General features: G+C 47.1%; 2 pseudogenes; one reads left to right on the top strand and one right to left on the bottom strand.

Moving 5' to 3' along the window:
• The first annotated feature begins 7,949 nt into the window (after positions 1–7,949).
• LOC110286839 (polypyrimidine tract-binding protein 1 pseudogene) lies at positions 7,950–10,032 on the top strand (annotated as a pseudogene).
• Positions 10,033–17,534: 7,502 nt separating this feature from the next.
• On the bottom strand, positions 17,535–19,617 carry LOC110286838 (polypyrimidine tract-binding protein 1 pseudogene; annotated as a pseudogene).
• Between the last annotated feature and the right edge of the window lie 3,679 nt (positions 19,618–23,296).

Genomic DNA, 23,296 nt, shown 5'->3' with positions numbered 1-23,296 from the left:
CCGGGACTCCGCTGAACTTAGTCTGTACAGGTTAGAGTGAGGACCACAGAGGCAGACAGCTTCTGGGACAGGCGGGAGCCACAGAGCCGCTGAGGCAGCACCCTTTTGGGGCCGCAGACATCCAGCAAACTCCCAGCCGGAGGACAGTGACCTGCCCTGCAGGGAGCGCCATCTTGGCTCCAAGACTCCGCCGAACTTAGTCTGTACAGGTCAGAGTGAGGACCACAGAGGCAGACAGCTTCTGGGACAGGCGGGAGCCACAGAGCCGCTAAGGCAGCACCCTTTTGGGGCCGCAGACATCCGGCACCCTCCCAGCCGGAGGACAGTGACCTGCCCTGCAGGGAGCGCCATCTTGGCTCCGGGACTCCGCCGAACTTAGTCTGTACAGGTAAGACTGAGGACCACAGAGGCAGACAGCTTCTGGGACAGGCCGGAGCCACAGAGCCGCTGAGGCAGCACCCTTTTGGGGCCACAGACATCCGGCACCCTCCTAGCTGGAAGACAGTGGTCTGCCCTGCACAGGAGCCCTCTGCCTCAGGAGCAGGGAGCACATCTTGGATCCAGGACTCCACTGAACTTAGGAACTTAGTCTGCACAGCTGAGAGTGTGCACCACAGAAGCCTACAGCTTCTGTGACCTGCCAAAGCAACACAGCATATGGGAAAGGTCCTGTTTTCCGCCTTCTTCTTTGGCCAGGAGGAGGTCCAAACGCCAGATATCTGTACACCTTCCCTTTAAAAGGAAATCTTGTCAGCAGGGAGTGCTCTAACCACTGAAACTCAGAGGAGAGAGCCTGTCTCCCAGGTCTGCTGACAGAGGATACTCAGAATCACCAGAAGAACAACCTCTGAACAGAGACAACTATAACAACTCCAGAGATTACCAGATGGCTAGAGGTAAAGGTAAGAATCTTACTAACAGAAACCAAGACCACTCACCATCATCAGGACCCAGCACTCCCACTTCGCCCAGTCCAGGGCACCCCAACACACCTGAAAAACTAGACCTGGATTTAAAAGCATATCTCATGATGATGGTAGAGGACATCAAGAAGGACTTTAAAGAACTACAGGAGAACATGGCTAAAGAGTTACAAGTCCTTAAAGAAAAACAGGAAAACACAACCAAACTGGTAGAAGTCCTTAAAGAGAAACAGGAAAACACATCCAATCAGATGATGGAAATGAACAAAACCATACTAGACCTAAAAAGGGAAGTAGACACAATGAAGAAAACCCAAAATGAGGCAACACTGGAGATAGAAAACCTAGGAAAGAAATCTGGAACCATAGATGCAAGCATCAGCAACAGAATACAAGAGATGGAAGAGAGAATCTCAGGTGCAGAAGATTCCATAGAGAACATCAGCACAACAATCAAGGAAAATGGAAAATGCAAAAAGATCCTAACTCAAAACATCCAGGAAATACAGGACACAATGAGAAGACCAAACCTACGGATAATAGGAGTGGATGAGAATGAAGATTTTCAACTCAAAGGACCAGCAAACATCTTCAACAAAATTATAGAAGAAAACTTCCCAAATCTAAAGAAAGAAATGCCCATGAACATACAAGAAGCCTACAGAACTCCAAATAGGCTGGACCAGAAAAGAAATACCTCCCGACACATAATAATCAGAAAACAAATGCACTAAATAAAGATAGAATACTAAAAGCAGTAAGAGAAAAAGGCCAAGTAACATATAAAGGCAAGCCTATCAGAATTACACCAGATTTTTCACCAGAGACTATGAAAGCCAGAAGATCCTGGACAGATGTTATACAGACACTAAAAGAACACAAATTCGAGCCCAGGCTACTATACCCAGCCAAACGCTCAATTAACATAGATGGAGAAACCAAAGTATTCCACGACAAAACCAAATTCACACATTATCTCTCCAGGAATCCAGCCCTTCAAAGGATAATAACAGAAAAAAACCAATACAAGGACAGGAACCACGCCCTAGAAACAACAAGAAGGTAATCCCACAACAAACCTAAAAGAAGACAGCCACAAGAACAGAATGCCAACTTTAACAACAAAAATAACAGGAAACAACAATTACTTTTCCTTAATATCTCTTAATATCAATGGACTAAACTCCCCGATAAAAAGACATAGACTAACAAACTGGCTACACAAACAAGACCCAACATTTTGCTGCTTACAAGAAACTCATCTCAGAGAAAAAGATAGACACTACCTCAGAATGAAAGGCTGGAAAACAATTTTCCAAGCAAATGGTCTGAAGAAACAAGCTGGAGTAGCCATTCTAATATCAGATAAGATTGACTTCCAACCCAAAGTCATCAAAAAAGACAGGGAGGGGCACTTCATACTCATCAAAGGTAAAATCCTCCAAGAGGAACTATCAATCCTGAATATCTATGCTCCAAATACAAAGGCAGCCTCATTCATTAAAGAAACTTTAGTAAATCTCAAAGCACACATTGAACCTCATACAATAATAGTGGGAGACTTCAACACACCACATTCACCAATGGACAGATCATGGAAACAGAAACTAAACAGGGACACAGTGAAACTAACAGAAGTTATGGATCAAATGGATCTGGCAGATATCTACAGAACATTTTACCCTAAAACAAAAGGGTACACCTTCTTCTCAGCACCTCATGGTACCTTCTCCAAAATTGACCACGTAATTGGGCACAAAACAGGACTCAACAGATACAAAAACATTGAAATTGTCCCATGCATCCTATCAGATCACCATGGACTAAGGCTGATCTTCAATAACAAAATAAATAATAGAAAGCCAACATTCACGTGGAAACTGAACAACACTCTTCTCAATGATACCTTGGTCAAGGAAGGAATAAAGAAAGAAATCAAGGACTTTTTAGAGTTCAATGAAAATGAAGCCACAACATACCCAAACTTATGGGACGCAATGAAAGCATTTCTAAGAGGAAAACTCATAGCTCTGAGTGCCTCCAAAAAGAAACTAGAAAGAGCACACATTAGCAGCTTGACAACACACCTAAAAGCACTAGAACAAAAGGAAGCAAATTCACCCAAGAGGAGTAGACAGCAGGAAATAATCAAACTCAGGGGCGAAATCAATCAAGTGGAAACAAGAAGAACTATTCAAAGAATCAACCAATCAAGGAGCTGGTTCTTTGAGAAAATCAACAAGATAGATAAACCCTTAGCCAGACTAACTAGAGGGCACAGGGAAAGTATTCTAATTAACAAAATCAGAAATGAAAAAGGAGACATAACAACAGATCCTGAAGACATCCAAAACACCATCAGATCCTTCTACCAAAGGCTATACTCAACAAAACTGGAGAACCTGGATGAAATGGAGAAGTTCCTAGACAGATACCAGGTACCAAAGTTGAACCAAGATCAGGTTAATGATCTAAACAACCCTATATCCCCCAAAGAAATAGAAGCAGTCATTAATAGTCTCCCAACCAAAAAAAGCCCAGGACCAGATGGGTTTAGTGCAGAGTTCTATCAGACCTTCAAAGAAGATCTAATCCCAGTTCTTCACAAACTATTCCACAAAATAGAAACAGAAGGTACTCTACCCAACTCATTCTATGAAGCCACAATTACTCTGATACCTAAACCACAAAAAGACCCAACAAAGATAGAAAACTTCAGACCAATATCCCTTATGAATATTGATGCAAAAATACTCAATAAAGTTCTTGCTAACCAAATCCAAGAACACATCAAAACAATCATCCATCCTGACCAAGTAGGTTTCATCCCAGGGATGCAGGGATGGTTCAATATACGGAAATCCATCAACGTAATCCAGTATATAAACAAACTCAAAGACAAAAACCACATGGTCATCTCGTTAGATGCAGAAAAAGCATTTGACAAGATCCAACACCCATTCATGATAAAAGTCTTGGAAAGATCAGGAATTCAAGGCCCATACCTAAACATGATAAAAGCAATATACAGCAAACCAGTAGCCAACATCAAAGTAAATGGTGAGAAGCTTGAAGCAATCCCTCTAAAATCAGGGACTAGACAAGGCTGTCCACTTTCTCCATACCTATTCAACATAGTACTTGAAGTCCTAGCCAGAGCAATTGGACAACAAAAGGAGATCAAAGGGATACAAATTGGAAAAGATGAAGTCAAAATATCACTTTTTGCAGATGATATGATAGTATATATAAGTGACCCTAAAAATTCCACCAGAGAACTCCTAAGCCTGATAAACAGCTTCGGTGAAGTAGCTGGATATAAAATTAACTCAAACAAATCAATGGCCTTTCTCTACACAAAGAATAAACAGGCTGAGAAAGAAATTAGGGAAACAACACCCTTCTCAATAGTCACAAATAATATAAAATATCTTGGCGTGACTCTAACTAAGGAAGTGAAAGATCTGTATAATAAGAACTTCAAGTCTCTGAAGAAAGAAATTCTAGAAGATCTCAGAAGATGGAAAGATCTTCCATGCTCATGGATTGGCAGGATCAACATTTTAAAAATGGCTATCTTGCCAAAAGCAATCTACAGATTCAATGCAATCCCCATCAAAATTCCAACTCAATTCTTCAACGAATTAGAAAGTGCAATCAGCAAATTCATCTGGAATAACAAAAAACCTAGGATAGCAAAAACTCTTCTCAAGGATAAAAGAACCTCTGGTGGAATCACCATGCCAGACCTAAAGCTTTACTACAGAGCAATTGTGATAAAAACTGCATGGTACTGGTATAGTGACAGACAAATAGACCAATGGACTAGAATTGAAGACCCAGAAATGAACCCACACACCTACGGTCACTTGATCTTCGACAAGGGAGCTAAAAACATCCAGTGGAAGAAAGACAGCATTTTCAACAAATGGTGCTGGCACAACTGGTTGTTATCATGTAGAAGAATGCGAATCGATCCATTCCTATCTCCTTGTACTAAGGTCAAGTCTAAGTGGATCAAGGAACTTCACATAAAACCAGAGACACTGAAACTTATAGAGGAGAAAGTGGGGAAAAGTCTTGAAGATATGGGCACAGGGGAAAAATTCTTGAATAGAACAGCAATGGCTTGTGCTGTAAGATCGAGAATTGACAAGTGGGACCTCATGAAACTGCAAAGCTTCTGCAAGGCAAAAGACACCATCAATAAGACAAAAAATCCACCAACAGATTGGGAAAGGATCTTTACCTATCCTAAATCAGATAAGGGTCTAATATCCAATATATATAAGGAACTCAAGAAGGTGGACTCCAGAAAGTCAAATAACCCCATTAAAAAATGGGGCTCAGAATTGAACAAAGAATTCTCACCTGAAGAATACCAAATGGCAGAGAAGCACCTGAAAAAATGTTCAACATCCTTAATCATCAGGGAAATGCAAATCAAAACAACCCTGAGATTCCACCTCACACCAGTCAGAATGGCTAAGATCAAAAATTCAGGTGACAGCAGATGCTGGCGGGGATGTGGAGAAAGAGGAACACTCCTCCATTGTTGGTGGGATTGCAAGCTTGTACAACCACTCTGGAAATCAGTCTGGTAGTTCCTCAGAAAATTGGACATAGTACTACCGGAGGATCCAGCAATACCTCTCCTGGGCATATATCCAGAAGATGTCCCAACCAGTAAAAAGGACACATGCTCCACTATGTTCATAGCAGCCCTATTTATAATAGCCAGAAGCTGGAAAGAACCCAGATGTCCCTCAACAGAGGAATGGATACAGAAATTATGGTACATTTACACAATGGAGTACTACTCAGCTATTAAAAAGAATGAATTTATGAAATTCCTAGCCAAATGGATGGACCTGGAGGGCATCATCTTGAGTGAGGTAACACAATCACAAAGGAACTCACACAATATGTATTCACTGATAAGTGGATATTAGCCCAAAACTTAGGATACCCAAGATATAAGATACAATTTGCTAAACGCATGAAACTCAAGAAGAATGAAGACCAAAATGTGGACACTGTGCCCCTTCTTAGAATTGGGAACAAAACACCCAGGGAAGGAGTTGCAGAGACAAAGTTCGGAGCTGTGATGAAAGGATGGACCATCTAGAGACTGCCTTATCCAGGGATCCATCCCATAATCAGCTTCTAAACGCTGACACCATTGCATACACTAGCAAGATTTTGCTGAAAGGACCCAAAGATAGCTGTCTCTTGTGAGACTATGCAGGGGCCTAGCAAACACAGGAGTGGATGCTCACAGTCAGCTATTGGATGTATCACAGGGCTCCCAATGGAGAAGCTAGAGAAAGTACCCAAGGAGCTAAAGGGATCTGCAACCCTATAGTTGGAACAACATGATGAACTAACCAGTACCCCGGAGCTCTTGTCTCTAGCTGCATATGTATCGAAAGATGGCCTAGTCGGCCATCACTGGAAAGAGAGGACCATTGGACTTGCAAACTTTATATGCCCCAATATAGGGGAATGCCAGGGCCAAAAGAATGGGAATGGGAGGGTAGGGAAGTGGGGGGCGGTATGGGGGACTTTTGGGATAGCATTGGAAATGTAATTGAGGAAAATACGTAATAAAAAAAAACTGTGGAAAAAAAAAAGAAAGAAAAGGGTACATATATTCTCTTCAAGACTCATTACTTTACAATTTGGAAGAGCAAACTCCATCCTCTTCAATGGGTATTTGGAAAGACAAAGGAAAGAATAATTTGTTTTTCTCAAGGAGACCATTCTAGCTTAGAGGAAAGGTATGTTACATGAGTCCTGTGAGCAATGGGTCTTTCACTGCAAGGACATTATCAGCAGTAAATAAATATGTCTGCATGTCAGCAACCTCAGGAATAAATACCTTCACGTCTCACCAACTCTGACATGATGGAATTGGAGTTACCATGCAGAAGAGAGCCCTCCTTCACTTGCTGGGAGATGGAAAAGATCCACAATGCTCTAGTTAGCTGAAAGACAAAGAGTTGTGCCTAGCAACAGATGATGTTCTCTCCCATTTTCAGATCCTGGATAATACACAGGCTACTTTCATAAACTTAACTCTTAGTTTAAAAGTGATCCAGTTAAATAAATCTGCAGCAGAGGGTCCCCTGGACTTCTGTGGCTCCATTCCAGAACCCTGTGACTCCCTACTTCTAAAGTCTGCCCGCTTAAACATTAAGTCTACCCTGAACTTTTTGGCATCTCCTCCACTCTGGACTCTACACAATAGCCTCTTTGAGAAGAATGCCCCTGGCCACTCCTTTGTAATACATTGTACTTCAGCATCTTTATCGCTTTCCCTCTTGCTGAAACACTGCAGACTGCAACTAAAACAGGACGCTTTCTAAGCAAAATAATCCAATACCAAAAAGAGAAGAGGGTTCTATCAATCAGTGGTTAAACGTCTGATGTGCATTTAAGAAACAACAGAAGGTTGTTTCCAGTACCTACTTCAGGCCTCTTCTTGAAACTCAGGATGCCACTACTTGACGAATACTGTATAGCAGCAGAGATTTTCAAGGCAAAAAAAAAAAAAAAAAAAAAAAAAAAAAAAAAAAAAAGTACAGATCTGGGTCTAAATGGATAAGCTAACAGGCAAAAATTTTGAGAAAGTATACATGTCCACCCCTCCATTCCAGGCAGCAAATATGGGGACCACACACACACACACACCGGGGAGGGGGACAGAGGGAGAGAGGGAGAGGATGAACAGACAGACGCACAGACAGACAGACCGACTCAGAGGCTGACGCAGAGACTGAAACAGAGAAAGACCAACAGAGACACTCAGAAGGACAGAGAATGGCCCCAGGACGGTGAGAGGAGCTTCTTTCTCAGTGTCCAACACTGGAGACACGTGACTCTAATCAGGCCAACAGTGTATCTAACTAGGAGGGCTGGGCTATTCACTCCCCTCCACTCCATCTCCGGCAGTTCTGCTCTGTGTGCCTTAGACACAGCTGTGGTGCAGGGAAGCCTTCTCTCTGCCGGTGTGGTGTCCAGAACCAAGCCGCTGTCATGAGCAGGAACTTGCCCCCCGCAGCCAAAGGAATGGACAGAAAGAGGTTCCAGGGGGACAGCAGGGTCACCCACGGTCCCTCCAGAGTGATCCACATCCACAGTCTTCCCACCAGTGTCACGGAAACAGAGATTCTCTGTCTCGCGCTGCCTTTTGGGAAGGTCTCCAACCTACTGTTTCTGAAGGCGAAGAACCAGGCTTTCATGGAGATGAGCACAGAGGAGTCCGCCAAAGCCATGGTCAACTACTACACCTGGATGACTCCTGTGCTTCGTGGGCAGCCCGTTCACATCCAAGCCTACACACCCCACTGCAAGGAGCTCAGAGTAAGCAACACCCCCAGCCAGGTGGCTGCCCTGAGTCAGGTGGGTGCCCTTAGCAGGGAGGCTGCCTGCAGCCAGGTGTCTGCCCCCGGCCAGGCTGCTGCCTCTGGCCAGGCTGCTGCCCCCAGCCAGGTGGGTGCCCAGCTATGCCTGCCATCTGACGACCCCTACCAGGCGTGGAATGTGGCCCCGGCCACCCCTGCCTCTGCTGTGGACACGGGGTTAGTGGTGGGCGGGCAGGGCACTGTGCTCAGGATCCTTGTGGACAACTTCTTCTACCGCGTGACCTTGGAAGTGCTGCACAAGCTCTTCTCCAGGTTTGGCACAGTTCTGAAAATCATCACGTATACCAAGAACAACCGGTTCCAGGCGCTGTTACAGTATGCTCACTCGATGAGTGCCAAGTGTGCCAAGCTGTGCTTGGATGGGCAGAACATCTATGACGCCTGCTGCACACTGCGCATTTCCTTCTCTGGGCTCACCAACCTCATAGTCAAGTACAACAACGACGAGAGCCGAGACTACACACGCCCAGACCTGCCCTCAGATGAAAGTCAGCCCTCGCCGGTCCAGGTCCAGAACATGGCCTCAGCCTTCACTGCACCTGTCATGACCACAGCTTCTCCCTATGCAAGCACTGCATCATTTCACAACTTTGCAGCTCCTCAAGCTGCAGGCTTGGCCATCCCGGAAGCGTTGAGAGCCCTGGCCCTGAAAGCAATACCAGAAGTGGCTGTGGAATCATCATCATCAGCAGCAACAGGAGGAGCACTGGCAGCAGAAGCAGCAATAGCAACAGCAGCAGCAGCACCTGGGGCAGAGAGCTCAATGGTCACCTCAGGCTCCCCAGGGGTGGGGAACCCTGTCCTCCTGGTTGCCAACCTCAACCCTGAGAAAGTCACACCCCAAAGCCTCTTCATTCTCTTTGGTGCCTACGGCGATGTGCATCGAGTGAAGATCTTGTTCAACAGGAAGGAGAACGCACTAGTGCAGATGGCAGATGGGAGTCAGGCTGAGCTGGCCTTGAAGCACCTGAATGGGCACAAGCTGTATGGGAAGGCTCTCTGCATCCTGCCATCGAAGCACCAGAGCGTGAAGCTGCCCCGGGAGGGCAAGGAGGACCAGGACCTCACCAAGGAGTATGTCAACTCCTGGCTGCACCGCTTTAAGAAGCCTGGATCCAAGAACTTCCAGAACATCTTTCCGCCCTCAGCCACCCTGCACCTCTCCAACCTACCCTCCTCGGTATCTGAGGAAGAGCTCAAGAACCTCTTCTCCAGCAGCGGGGGTGCTGTCAAGGCCTTCAAGTTCTTCCCCAAGAACCACAAGATGGCGCTGATCCGGATGGGCTCCATAGAGGAGGCTATCCAGGCTCTTATAGACTTGCATGGTCATCCCCTAGGCCAGAACCATCACATGCGAGTCTCCTTTTCCAGGATCACTATCTAGAGGACCCGGCTGGGCTCACTGCAGACAGCTTCCACCACTAGAGAAAAGGTCACTTTAAAAGGGACTGGAGTGACCTTAACAGAACAGAGATTTGAGTTCTGGCTTTAGAGAGAGATCAGTGCCTAACTTGATTTTAGAAGAACTGACTATGGCCAGCTTGCTGGCCAGGTGAGGGCCTAAGCAGCCACATTTTCCCCAGCAAAGGCAGGGCACTGCCCTGTGGCGCTCCAGACATTTGGCCAGAGCAGGTGCTCTGGATTTTAGAACTGGCACTTTCCTGCCCTTGAGACCTGCCTGCCCACCCCCCTCCCCCCAGGCTACGGCTATAGTTTGAAGATGAAATGAACCCCAGAGACTTGTGTGTTGGATTTTGTGGGAGAGCCTTAGTGGAGGAGGTCAGTCTCTGGGGAACTGGCCTTGAGGCTCTCTAGCCCGGCCCCTCTTCCTGTTCCTGCTCTGCTGTTTCCGGACTACACATGTAATGCCAACAGCCAGCCTCCTGCTCTTGTTCAGGCTCCTGTTCCTGCTACCATTCCTTTGCCATCAAGGTGAGACAAACCCCCATACCCTTCCCCACTCCTCCTTTATGGCTGGGTGTTTGTTCTTAAGCAAGGAAGCAAGTCACCCATACAGAAAGAGATTGGAGAGGGGCATCACTGTGAAAAACCTGACCATGTGGCATGGACAGCTGTTCAACTGGTCTTGGGGAGGAATATGGAAGAGTTTGTAACTTTGGCCTGAAAAGGGTCTACAGTGCTCAGAGAGGAGCTACATGGGCCATTCTGGTGGGGGCTTAGTAGGCCGGGATGACAAGAGGAAGCCAGATGTTGGAGGCCCAGCTTGTGGAGTTTCAGAGGGGGAATAAGACTCCTTTGGGAACTGGGCTGGGGTCATTTGTGTGACATTCTGGCAAAGACTCAAGCTGCACTTTGCCTGTGTCTCGAGAACCCCAGTGAGGCAGAATTCAAAAGTAATAGGCTAATTAGTTTGTTGGGAGAAGCTTAGAGACAGGAAGGCACTCAGGCTGTGTCCTGGTTACTGCTCAGTGCTCTCACACGGGTCTGCAGAGACAAGAGAGCAACAAGCGGAGCAGAAGGGCGTGGACAAAGCACAGATTGTTAAGGAAAGAAACAGAGTCCAAAGATACAGACCAAACACAGCTGTCCTCTTTGAAGTAATGTGCCCCAGTACAGAGAAGGAAGCCTTGCAGTCTACACTGGCACAGTAGGGATGGTGCCCAGAGGGCAAGGCCCTGCCCACTGAAGGGCTAGCACTAAAAAACGTGCAAATGTATGGGGAAGGAGAGGCACCGATGGTGTCTTCTGCTCAAAGAGACCACCACCCCAGAAATCCATCTGCTCTGACTGAACCACCAAGGTGGACAGAGGTCACTACTGCTTTGGTCTCGGGGGAACATAGGACATCTCAAGCCGATGTGTCAACATCCTCCTGCTGCTGCTGGCTTTGCAGGCAAGCGGAATTCAAGGCCCAGAGATAATAGAGCTTTGGGTCAATGGTCAATGTAGCCTCTGGGACCAAGTAGGCAAAGTGTGGCAGGCAGCGGGATCATATTCCCTGCGAGGAGGCCCCTGGTTTCTGTTGCAAAGCTGTGGGGGCAAAGCCTTGTTCGAAGAAGAGAGACCAGGAGGTGGGGGATGCCAAGAACATGGCAGGGCCATCCCCGGAGACAAGCTAATGGCAAAGAGTAGAGCCAGCCCAAAAGAGTGTCTACATGTGCCACTTTCCAGATGTCAGAGCTGGAGTCATAGGGCCAAGCAAGAACTCTGGAACCAACATGGTTCTCACAGGAGCCCCAGGTCATTAATGGGCATGAAAGGGCAGCAGGGTTTGGTGCATCCCTTGCTGGGTTTCAGTCTTGCTTTGGTCTGATCTTTCTTTGCTTTGTCCCCAGGTGTGCCACTGTGTGTTGGAAGTATGTAACCCGTCTTTGATTTTACAGGGACTCACACAGCCAAGATATGGCCCTGAGTCTCAGGAGAGACTTGGACTCCTGAACACCTTTGGAACTGTTAAAGACCACGAGTGCCTTTGATGTTGGAATGGTGTGGCTTGCATTATGCAGTGGCCATGAGACTACTGGGGAGCCGGGAGCTGAACACCCTGGTCAGAGTGCTTGTTCCTCGGCTCGCATGGCTCTTCTGGAAGGTGGCAGCTCTTTCAGAGGTCGGACGTTGCTGGGGAAACTGAGTCAGTTGGGACCAGGTCTTGTGCTTCTGTAGCCCAGGCCAGCTTCTTATCCCCCTCTCTGCTTCATGACTTGGGTGCAGGGTGACCAGTCACCTCACACCACTGCCACCGTGCCTTCCATGTTGCAATGAACTGTATCTCCTTGGACTGCAGAGACAAATAAACCTTTCCTGCATTAAAACTGCTTCTTGCCTCATATTTGATCACAGCAGTGAGGGAAATAACTAACACAGCTACACCCCCATCTTAAGCACCTGAGCTGAGGCTGGGCTCTCCTCCAGGAGAACTTGCACTCCTGCCTGATGGCTGGGGTTGGCAAGGCCTTAAGGCAGCAGTTTTCAACCTGTGGGTCCTGACACACCCCCACCACACCCCTGTCCCTCACCCCCACCCACACACACAAACACCCTGGAGGGCAGGGCTGAATGGCCCTTTCACAGGGGCCATCTAACACCATCTGGATACACAGATTCTTATGATTCATGATAGTAGCAAAATTACAGTTATACAGTGGCAACAAGGGTAACTTTATGGTTGGGGGTCACCACAACACATACTGAAGGCTCCTACCATTAGGAGAGTTGAGAGCCGCTGCCTTAGGGAGCTGGGGAAGGCAGCAGGGGCTCCATGAGACAGCTTAAACTTTCAAATGCTAGCTATCATTTCAGCAATTGCTCTTCAAACTGCTTCCTCGGTTCTTGCCACTGCCTAGGTGAAAATAAGCCAGGCTTATCACTGCTCAGTTAAAGATGAGCCAGTGGTAGGGGCCTCAGGTGACACAATGATGAAGAGCAAACAGATGAGAGTAAATACTACCAGCTGTGCCTCCCTGACCCAACGTTAACAACCACTAAAAGGTGAGTTCATGGTGATAAACGGGGTGAGCTATCTCCTATCTCAAGCACGCATCCTGCCTTTTTGGACCTCACGGGACAGCCTCTAGCTGACTACAGAAGTTGGCCTGACCAGGCGATAACAGAGGCAGGAGGTTAATCATTGCTTCTTTGGTTGTCCCAAGGAAGTGGAACATTTTTTTTGTGCTTGAGGCTCAGGTCAACCTAAGCAGAATGAGGATTTCCTGCCCCACTTTAATAAATGCCCCAATGGCTAAAGAATTGGGGTGTCTGGTTCCTTCTTCTCACCTGGTGCATTTGTCTGTGACACTCCAAGGTTTATCTTTCTACTTGGACTGGTGTAATTAGAGAGTATAACATGATCTTTTAGTGACAGGGTCTTAGGAACCGGCAGCTATTGTACTGTTATACATGGGCAGTTTAGCTAACAGCTTTGATCAGGCTTTGGGGATTTATAGCCTCATTCCCCTTCCTTTTTCCCCACCCCATTTCTCCTTCCATTGTATGTATGTAAATGTTATCAACCAACCTCCCTATCCCCATCAACATGCTCACTGTTCCCTAAAGGCCTCCACCCCGTCCCTGATGTGATGGAATCTATCCCTCTGGAGTTATAAGTCAAAAGAAACCCTTTCTTCCTTAAGCTTCTTTTTGCCAGGCTATTTTATCACAGTAACAGAAATTTACTAATATGCTATGATTAATTGACCATTTAATGTAAGCACTGCATTGTGGAATAGGATACAAAGATAAATCCTCACACTAACAATGCTCAGAGGCAGATCTATGAACAAATCACTTTAATAAATGCTCCTTAAATTTTGTCAGATTAACAGAAACTAGAGGCAAGCTCAACTGAGCAAATGCCTCCATCAGACTGGCATGTAGACAGGCCAGGGGACACATATTCTTGAATGATGATTGGTATGGAAGACTTCACTGGGAGTGGTACCATCCAGGGCAGGTTAAGTATTGTTCCTCCATGACTTTTGCTTCAGTCCCTACATCAAGGGTTCTATCTTGTGATCCTGACTTGGCTTCCCTCAGTTATGGACTGGCTAGGAAGTACAATCCACACAAACCCTTTCCTACATAGTTACTTTTGGACATTTTAGTTTATTACAGAAACAGAAATCAAGCTACAACAAGAGCCTTGCTGTCAGAATGGACCCGCACAGGAACCCAGCCCCTTGCCAGAGAAACAAGTGAGTGGGCAATCAAGTAGTGACAAGGGATAAGGAAACCAAGGGGAGTGACAGAAGGGAAAATGCAAACATTTATGTCCTGGGGAGGCCCATACAATCAGGGGAACAGGGCAAGAAAGAAAGGGGAGGAGAAGGGGAAGGAGGGGGAGAGAGTAAGAGAGAGACAGAGAGACAGAGACAGAGACCAGACAGAGACAGAGACAGAATGCCTCAGGCCACAATGTGGGCCAGGATATCATACCGTGTGTGAGTGCATCCATCATAAGTTATCATAGCCCCTGCATTGAACTCTGACTACAGGAAAACTGGAGAATCACACCTTGGTCACTTTAGTAAAATTGCCTAAAGTTGCCTAAGATCAGAATTGCCTCCACCATCACAAAGAATGAGGCAGAGACCACAGGAGAGGATAAGACAGCGTTCATTTAATAAAACCCAAGTAGAAAGATAAACCTTGGAGTGTCACAGACAAATGCACCAGGTGAGAAGAAGGAACCAGACACCCCAATTCTTTAGCCATTGGGGCATTTATTAAAGTGGGGCAGGAAATCCTCATTCTGCTTAGGTTGACCTGAGCCTCAAGCACAAAAAAAATGTTCCACTTCCTTGGGACAACCAAAGAAGCAATGATTAACCTCCTGCCTCTGTTATCGCCTGGTCAGGCCAACTTCTGTAGTCAGCTAGAGGCTGTCCCGTGAGGTCCAAAAAGGCAGGATGCGTGCTTGAGATAGGAGATAGCTCACCCCGTTTATCACCATGAACTCACCTTTTAGTGGTTGTTAACGTTGGGTCAGGGAGGCACAGCTGGTAGTATTTACTCTCATCTGTTTGCTCTTCATCATTGTGTCACCTGAGGCCCCTACCACTGGCTCATCTTTAACTGAGCAGTGATAAGCCTGGCTTATTTTCACCTAGGCAGTGGCAAGAACCGAGGAAGCAGTTTGAAGAGCAATTGCTGAAATGATAGCTAGCATTTGAAAGTTTAAGCTGTCTCATGGAGCCCCTGCTGCCTTCCCCAGCTCCCTAAGGCAGCGGCTCTCAACTCTCCTAATGGTAGGAGCCTTCAGTATGTGTTGTGGTGACCCCCAACCATAAAGTTACCCTTGTTGCCACTGTATAACTGTAATTTTGCTACTATCATGAATCATAAGAATCTGTGTATCCAGATGGTGTTAGATGGCCCCTGTGAAAGGGCCATTCAGCCCTGCCCTCCAGGGTGTTTGTGTGTGTGGGTGGGGGTGAGGGACAGGGGTGTGGTGGGGGTGTGTCAGGACCCACAGGTTGAAAACTGCTGCCTTAAGGCCTTGCCAACCCCAGCCATCAGGCAGGAGTGCAAGTTCTCCTGGAGGAGAGCCCAGCCTCAGCTCAGGTGCTTAAGATGGGGGTGTAGCTGTGTTAGTTATTTCCCTCACTGCTGTGATCAAATATGAGGCAAGAAGCAGTTTTAATGCAGGAAAGGTTTATTTGTCTCTGCAGTCCAAGGAGATACAGTTCATTGCAACATGGAAGGCACGGTGGCAGTGGTGTGAGGTGACTGGTCACCCTGCACCCAAGTCATGAAGCAGAGAGGGGGATAAGAAGCTGGCCTGGGCTACAGAAGCACAAGACCTGGTCCCAACTGACTCAGTTTCCCCAGCAACGTCCGACCTCTGAAAGAGCTGCCACCTTCCAGAAGAGCCATGCGAGCCGAGGAACAAGCACTCTGACCAGGGTGTTCAGCTCCCGGCTCCCCAGTAGTCTCATGGCCACTGCATAATGCAAGCCACACCATTCCAACATCAAAGGCACTCGTGGTCTTTAACAGTTCCAAAGGTGTTCAGGAGTCCAAGTCTCTCCTGAGACTCAGGGCCATATCTTGGCTGTGTGAGTCCCTGTAAAATCAAAGACGGGTTACATACTTCCAACACACAGTGGCACACCTGGGGACAAAGCAAAGAAAGATCAGACCAAAGCAAGACTGAAACCCAGCAAGGGATGCACCAAACCCTGCTGCCCTTTCATGCCCATTAATGACCTGGGGCTCCTGTGAGAACCATGTTGGTTCCAGAGTTCTTGCTTGGCCCTATGACTCCAGCTCTGACATCTGGAAAGTGGCACATGTAGACACTCTTTTGGGCTGGCTCTACTCTTTGCCATTAGCTTGTCTCCGGGGATGGCCCTGCCATGTTCTTGGCATCCCCCACCTCCTGGTCTCTCTTCTTCGAACAAGGCTTTGCCCCCACAGCTTTGCAACAGAAACCAGGGGCCTCCTCGCAGGGAATATGATCCCGCTGCCTGCCACACTTTGCCTACTTGGTCCCAGAGGCTACATTGACCATTGACCCAAAGCTCTATTATCTCTGGGCCTTGAATTCCGCTTGCCTGCAAAGCCAGCAGCAGCAGGAGGATGTTGACACATCGGCTTGAGATGTCCTATGTTCCCCCGAGACCAAAGCAGTAGTGACCTCTGTCCACCTTGGTGGTTCAGTCAGAGCAGATGGATTTCTGGGGTGGTGGTCTCTTTGAGCAGAAGACACCATCGGTGCCTCTCCTTCCCCATACATTTGCACGTTTTTTAGTGCTAGCCCTTCAGTGGGCAGGGCCTTGCCCTCTGGGCACCATCCCTACTGTGCCAGTGTAGACTGCAAGGCTTCCTTCTCTGTACTGGGGCACATTACTTCAAAGAGGACAGCTGTGTTTGGTCTGTATCTTTGGACTCTGTTTCTTTCCTTAACAATCTGTGCTTTGTCCACGCCCTTCTGCTCCGCTTGTTGCTCTCTTGTCTCTGCAGACCCGTGTGAGAGCACTGAGCAGTAACCAGGACACAGCCTGAGTGCCTTCCTGTCTCTAAGCTTCTCCCAACAAACTAATTAGCCTATTACTTTTGAATTCTGCCTCACTGGGGTTCTCGAGACACAGGCAAAGTGCAGCTTGAGTCTTTGCCAGAATGTCACACAAATGACCCCAGCCCAGTTCCCAAAGGAGTCTTATTCCCCCTCTGAAACTCCACAAGCTGGGCCTCCAACATCTGGCTTCCTCTTGTCATCCCGGCCTACTAAGCCCCCACCAGAATGGCCCATGTAGCTCCTCTCTGAGCACTGTAGACCCTTTTCAGGCCAAAGTTACAAACTCTTCCATATTCCTCCCCAAGACCAGTTGAACAGCTGTCCATGCCACATGGTCAGGTTTTTCACAGTGATGCCCCTCTCCAATCTCTTTCTGTATGGGTGACTTGCTTCCTTGCTTAAGAACAAACACCCAGCCATAAAGGAGGAGTGGGGAAGGGTATGGGGGTTTGTCTCACCTTGATGGCAAAGGAATGGTAGCAGGAACAGGAGCCTGAACAAGAGCAGGAGGCTGGCTGTTGGCATTACATGTGTAGTCCGGAAACAGCAGAGCAGGAACAGGAAGAGGGGCCGGGCTAGAGAGCCTCAAGGCCAGTTCCCCAGAGACTGACCTCCTCCACTAAGGCTCTCCCACAAAATCCAACACACAAGTCTCTGGGGTTCATTTCATCTTCAAACTATAGCCGTAGCCTGGGGGGAGGGGGGTGGGCAGGCAGGTCTCAAGGGCAGGAAAGTGCCAGTTCTAAAATCCAGAGCACCTGCTCTGGCCAAATGTCTGGAGCGCCACAGGGCAGTGCCCTGCCTTTGCTGGGGAAAATGTGGCTGCTTAGGCCCTCACCTGGCCAGCAAGCTGGCCATAGTCAGTTCTTCTAAAATCAAGTTAGGCACTGATCTCTCTCTAAAGCCAGAACTCAAATCTCTGTTCTGTTAAGGTCACTCCAGTCCCTTTTAAAGTGACCTTTTCTCTAGTGGTGGAAGCTGTCTGCAGTGAGCCCAGCCGGGTCCTCTAGATAGTGATCCTGGAAAAGGAGACTCGCATGTGATGGTTCTGGCCTAGGGGATGACCATGCAAGTCTATAAGAGCCTGGATAGCCTCCTCTATGGAGCCCATCCGGATCAGCGCCATCTTGTGGTTCTTGGGGAAGAACTTGAAGGCCTTGACAGCACCCCCGCTGCTGGAGAAGAGGTTCTTGAGCTCTTCCTCAGATACCGAGGAGGGTAGGTTGGAGAGGTGCAGGGTGGCTGAGGGCGGAAAGATGTTCTGGAAGTTCTTGGATCCAGGCTTCTTAAAGCGGTGCAGCCAGGAGTTGACATACTCCTTGGTGAGGTCCTGGTCCTCCTTGCCCTCCCGGGGCAGCTTCACGCTCTGGTGCTTCGATGGCAGGATGCAGAGAGCCTTCCCATACAGCTTGTGCCCATTCAGGTGCTTCAAGGCCAGCTCAGCCTGACTCCCATCTGCCATCTGCACTAGTGCGTTCTCCTTCCTGTTGAACAAGATCTTCACTCGATGCACATCGCCGTAGGCACCAAAGAGAATGAAGAGGCTTTGGGGTGTGACTTTCTCAGGGTTGAGGTTGGCAACCAGGAGGACAGGGTTCCCCACCCCTGGGGAGCCTGAGGTGACCATTGAGCTCTCTGCCCCAGGTGCTGCTGCTGCTGTTGCTATTGCTGCTTCTGCTGCCAGTGCTCCTCCTGTTGCTGCTGATGATGATGATTCCACAGCCACTTCTGGTATTGCTTTCAGGGCCAGGGCTCTCAACGCTTCCGGGATGGCCAAGCCTGCAGCTTGAGGAGCTGCAAAGTTGTGAAATGATGCAGTGCTTGCATAGGGAGAAGCTGTGGTCATGACAGGTGCAGTGAAGGCTGAGGCCATGTTCTGGACCTGGACCGGCGAGGGCTGACTTTCATCTGAGGGCAGGTCTGGGCGTGTGTAGTCTCGGCTCTCGTCGTTGTTGTACTTGACTATGAGGTTGGTGAGCCCAGAGAAGGAAATGCGCAGTGTGCAGCAGGCGTCATAGATGTTCTGCCCATCCAAGCACAGCTTGGCACACTTGGCACTCATCGAGTGAGCATACTGTAACAGCGCCTGGAACCGGTTGTTCTTGGTATACGTGATGATTTTCAGAACTGTGCCAAACCTGGAGAAGAGCTTGTGCAGCACTTCCAAGGTCACGCGGTAGAAGAAGTTGTCCACAAGGATCCTGAGCACAGTGCCCTGCCCGCCCACCACTAACCCCGTGTCCACAGCAGAGGCAGGGGTGGCCGGGGCCACATTCCACGCCTGGTAGGGGTCGTCAGATGGCAGGCATAGCTGGGCACCCACCTGGCTGGGGGCAGCAGCCTGGCCAGAGGCAGCAGCCTGGCCGGGGGCAGACACCTGGCTGCAGGCAGCCTCCCTGCTAAGGGCACCCACCTGACTCAGGGCAGCCACCTGGCTGGGGGTGTTGCTTACTCTGAGCTCCTTGCAGTGGGGTGTGTAGGCTTGGATGTGAACGGGCTGCCCACGAAGCACAGGAGTCATCCAGGTGTAGTAGTTGACCATGGCTTTGGCGGACTCCTCTGTGCTCATCTCCATGAAAGCCTGGTTCTTCGCCTTCAGAAACAGTAGGTTGGAGACCTTCCCAAAAGGCAGCGCGAGACAGAGAATCTCTGTTTCCGTGACACTGGTGGGAAGACTGTGGATGTGGATCACTCTGGAGGGACCGTGGGTGACCCTGCTGTCCCCCTGGAACCTCTTTCTGTCCATTCCTTTGGCTGCGGGGGGCAAGTTCCTGCTCATGACAGCGGCTTGGTTCTGGACACCACACCGGCAGAGAGAAGGCTTCCCTGCACCACAGCTGTGTCTAAGGCACACAGAGCAGAACTGCCGGAGATGGAGTGGAGGGGAGTGAATAGCCCAGCCCTCCTAGTTAGATACACTGTTGGCCTGATTAGAGTCACGTGTCTCCAGTGTTGGACACTGAGAAAGAAGCTCCTCTCACCGTCCTGGGGCCATTCTCTGTCCTTCTGAGTGTCTCTGTTGGTCTTTCTCTGTTTCAGTCTCTGCGTCAGCCTCTGAGTCGGTCTGTCTGTCTGTGCGTCTGTCTGTTCATCCTCTCCCTCTCTCCCTCTGTCCCCCTCCCCGGTGTGTGTGTGTGTGTGGTCCCCATATTTGCTGCCTGGAATGGAGGGGTGGACATGTATACTTTCTCAAAATTTTTGCCTGTTAGCTTATCCATTTAGACCCAGATCTGTACTTTTTTTTTTTTTTTTTTTGCCTTGAAAATCTCTGCTGCTATACAGTATTCGTCAAGTAGTGGCATCCTGAGTTTCAAGAAGAGGCCTGAAGTAGGTACTGGAAACAACCTTCTGTTGTTTCTTAAATGCACATCAGACGTTTAACCACTGATTGATAGAACCCTCTTCTCTTTTTGGTATTGGATTATTTTGCTTAGAAAGCGTCCTGTTTTAGTTGCAGTCTGCAGTGTTTCAGCAAGAGGGAAAGCGATAAAGATGCTGAAGTACAATGTATTACAAAGGAGTGGCCAGGGGCATTCTTCTCAAAGAGGCTATTGTGTAGAGTCCAGAGTGGAGGAGATGCCAAAAAGTTCAGGGTAGACTTAATGTTTAAGCGGGCAGACTTTAGAAGTAGGGAGTCACAGGGTTCTGGAATGGAGCCACAGAAGTCCAGGGGACCCTCTGCTGCAGATTTATTTAACTGGATCACTTTTAAACTAAGAGTTAAGTTTATGAAAGTAGCCTGTGTATTATCCAGGATCTGAAAATGGGAGAGAACATCATCTGTTGCTAGGCACAACTCTTTGTCTTTCAGCTAACTAGAGCATTGTGGATCTTTTCCATCTCCCAGCAAGTGAAGGAGGGCTCTCTTCTGCATGGTAACTCCAATTCCATCATGTCAGAGTTGGTGAGACGTGAAGGTATTTATTCCTGAGGTTGCTGACATGCAGACATATTTATTTACTGCTGATAATGTCCTTGCAGTGAAAGACCCATTGCTCACAGGACTCTTGTAACATACCTTTCCTTTAAGCTAGGATGGTCTCCTTGAGCACGATTCTCCTAGTAAAATACAATATTCTTGTCCTTCAGTTTTAAAGAGATTACAGTTATGGTGGGGAGCAATAGAGACTCGTTCGGGTTTGATCACTGTGGCTCGTTTTCAATATCATTAATGTTCTTGGCAGTGAGCACATGACTTGGTTTGCTTTGCAGAATTATAAACATATGTTCCCATTTTAAATACCAATTATTTTTGCTTTCTTGTTTGTGTACTATTTCTCTTATGCCTCACTTTAGTAAAATAGATGTTAGGGGAAATGCAAAAGGGTAGTAAATGCAGGGGTACTCTTTAGGCCACTCATAATTTCATTATGAGTTTTAAAACTAAAATTCCATGAATTTTCCCTCTTCTTCATTTTTGACAACTGTTTCTTCTATCTCTTTTTTCTGTTCTAATGAGCTGCTCTTACTGGATCCAATAGTTCAGATTTTCCTTCTGGCAAGATTATTTATGCTTTCCTGGAGAAACTCTTCTTTATTCCACAAAGAATTCCTTCATCACCTTCTACTCTGTTTCTACATGCAGCTTATTATATCAACTCCAATGCATTAGGTCAGAGGGGCTTCAGACATTGTACATGCTGATACTAACGGATTTCAGCATGTTTAAATTTGCCAATCACATCTTTAAAATTTTAAATTAAATTTTGATCTTACCTACTAGTGCTCCATTTCCTATCCCTCCTGGGTCTCTCAGATCCATACTTTCACTCTTCATTGCTTTCTGTGCTGAGCATGATCTGTATAACCCACAGGGAATGTACTGATTAAGGTACACCACAAACATGGCCACAAGTAAGAATTTTCAATCAGCTCTAATATGCTCAGAGACAAGAAATTGCCAGCCCTTACAACAAGAATGTGAGTCACTGTACATTTTTGGACATGGCAGTGGGTGGAGATAGGAGTTATGTTGAATTCCTGGAATCTTAAACAGCTACAGTACACAGCATATAGCAGTTGAGATTTCCATCCTGGAGGAGAAGCCTCAGCCTCCCTAACTGATAGGACGGCTGAGGGGGTAAATAGGATGGAGGATGGAATACCCTGTTACTTGCAGGCTGTTGGTTCTTGCTCAAGAGCTACTTGGGTGATAGTCCTCCAAGATGGCTTACTTTTCCTGGACAAGTGAAAGGAATACTTGATGTCAAATTCCCTCAGAGCCTCTCCCAATTGAAAATTTACTCCCTATGGAAAACATTTTGTCATAGCCTCATCCTAGGTGGAGAACAGTTATTCTGCTTGCATTAGTCACCTTTAGTCACCCTGCCTTATCTAAAGAACATTCAGGATAAGTCACATCCCAGGGAAATAATATGAGAAAGGAAAGAGAGCATGAGGTAAAGGCCATATCACCAGAGAAACACCTTTGAAGATCACAGCCTAGAGCTACAGTCCCTCCTACAGAGATTCAGTTGTGTTAAGTATACATTTCTCTGCCCCCACTATCATAGAGCCATTAGATTGGTAATAAACTATTTTCTCATTTTTTTTCTCAGCCAAACGAGTTGCACTGACCTGAGCCAATGGTTGGGTTATTTTTTGCTTTCTCTTAGAAATCCATGCAGACAAACACAGGAGCGGATGCTCACAGTCAGCTATTGGATGTATCACAGGGCTCCCAATGGAAAAGCTAGAGAAAGTACCCAAGGAGCTAAAGGGATCTGCAACCCTATAGTTGGAACAACATGATGAACTAACCAGTACCCCGGAGCTCTAGTCTATAGCTGCATATGTATCGAAAGATGGCCTAGTCGGCCATCACTGGAAAGAGAGGCCCATTGGACTTGCAAACTTTATATGCCCCAATATAGGAGAATGCCAGGGCCAAAAGAATGGGAATGGGTGGGTAGGGAAGTGGGGGGCGCTATGGGGGACTTTTGGGATAGCATTGGAAATGTAATTTAGGAAAATATGTAATAAAAAATATTAAAAATTAAAAAAAGTACATCCCAAAAAGCTTTGTATAACTTGTAAGAATCCAAGTGAGTGAAAGATTTCTCCCTGTACAAATAATTTACCAGTACTGTTGTTTCATGGAGATTTCTTCAGTTCAGGCTTTTTTTCTGCAAGATGTTCATTTATTCACTCAATAAATAAATGTTAAGTATGGGTGGTATGTCAAAAAAAAAAAAAAAAAAGAAAAAAAGAAATCCATGCAGAGTAACAGGGTGGACTGAACTGTTCCAAATGCTCATTGAGAAGGAAACTATAACCTCCATGTACCTACACTTAGATAGCCAGGAAATTTGTCACTACTGAGTGAATAAAAAGTTTAAAACACAAATCTTTGTCATAAAACCTGCCCTGAAAGAACTCTTAAAAAACAGAAAAAAATAATATAAATCATGAAGTTGGGTTTCCATAAAGTCAGTCAAGGAACAAATTAAAATAAATGGCATCTTTTGTAT

Source organism: Mus caroli, unplaced genomic scaffold, assembly GCF_978045245.1.
Source record: "Mus caroli unplaced genomic scaffold, Mus_caroli_1 scaffold_5, whole genome shotgun sequence".
Classification (NCBI taxonomy): Eukaryota; Metazoa; Chordata; class Mammalia; order Rodentia; family Muridae; genus Mus; species Mus caroli.
This window is presented reverse-complemented; position numbering and strand designations above follow the sequence as displayed.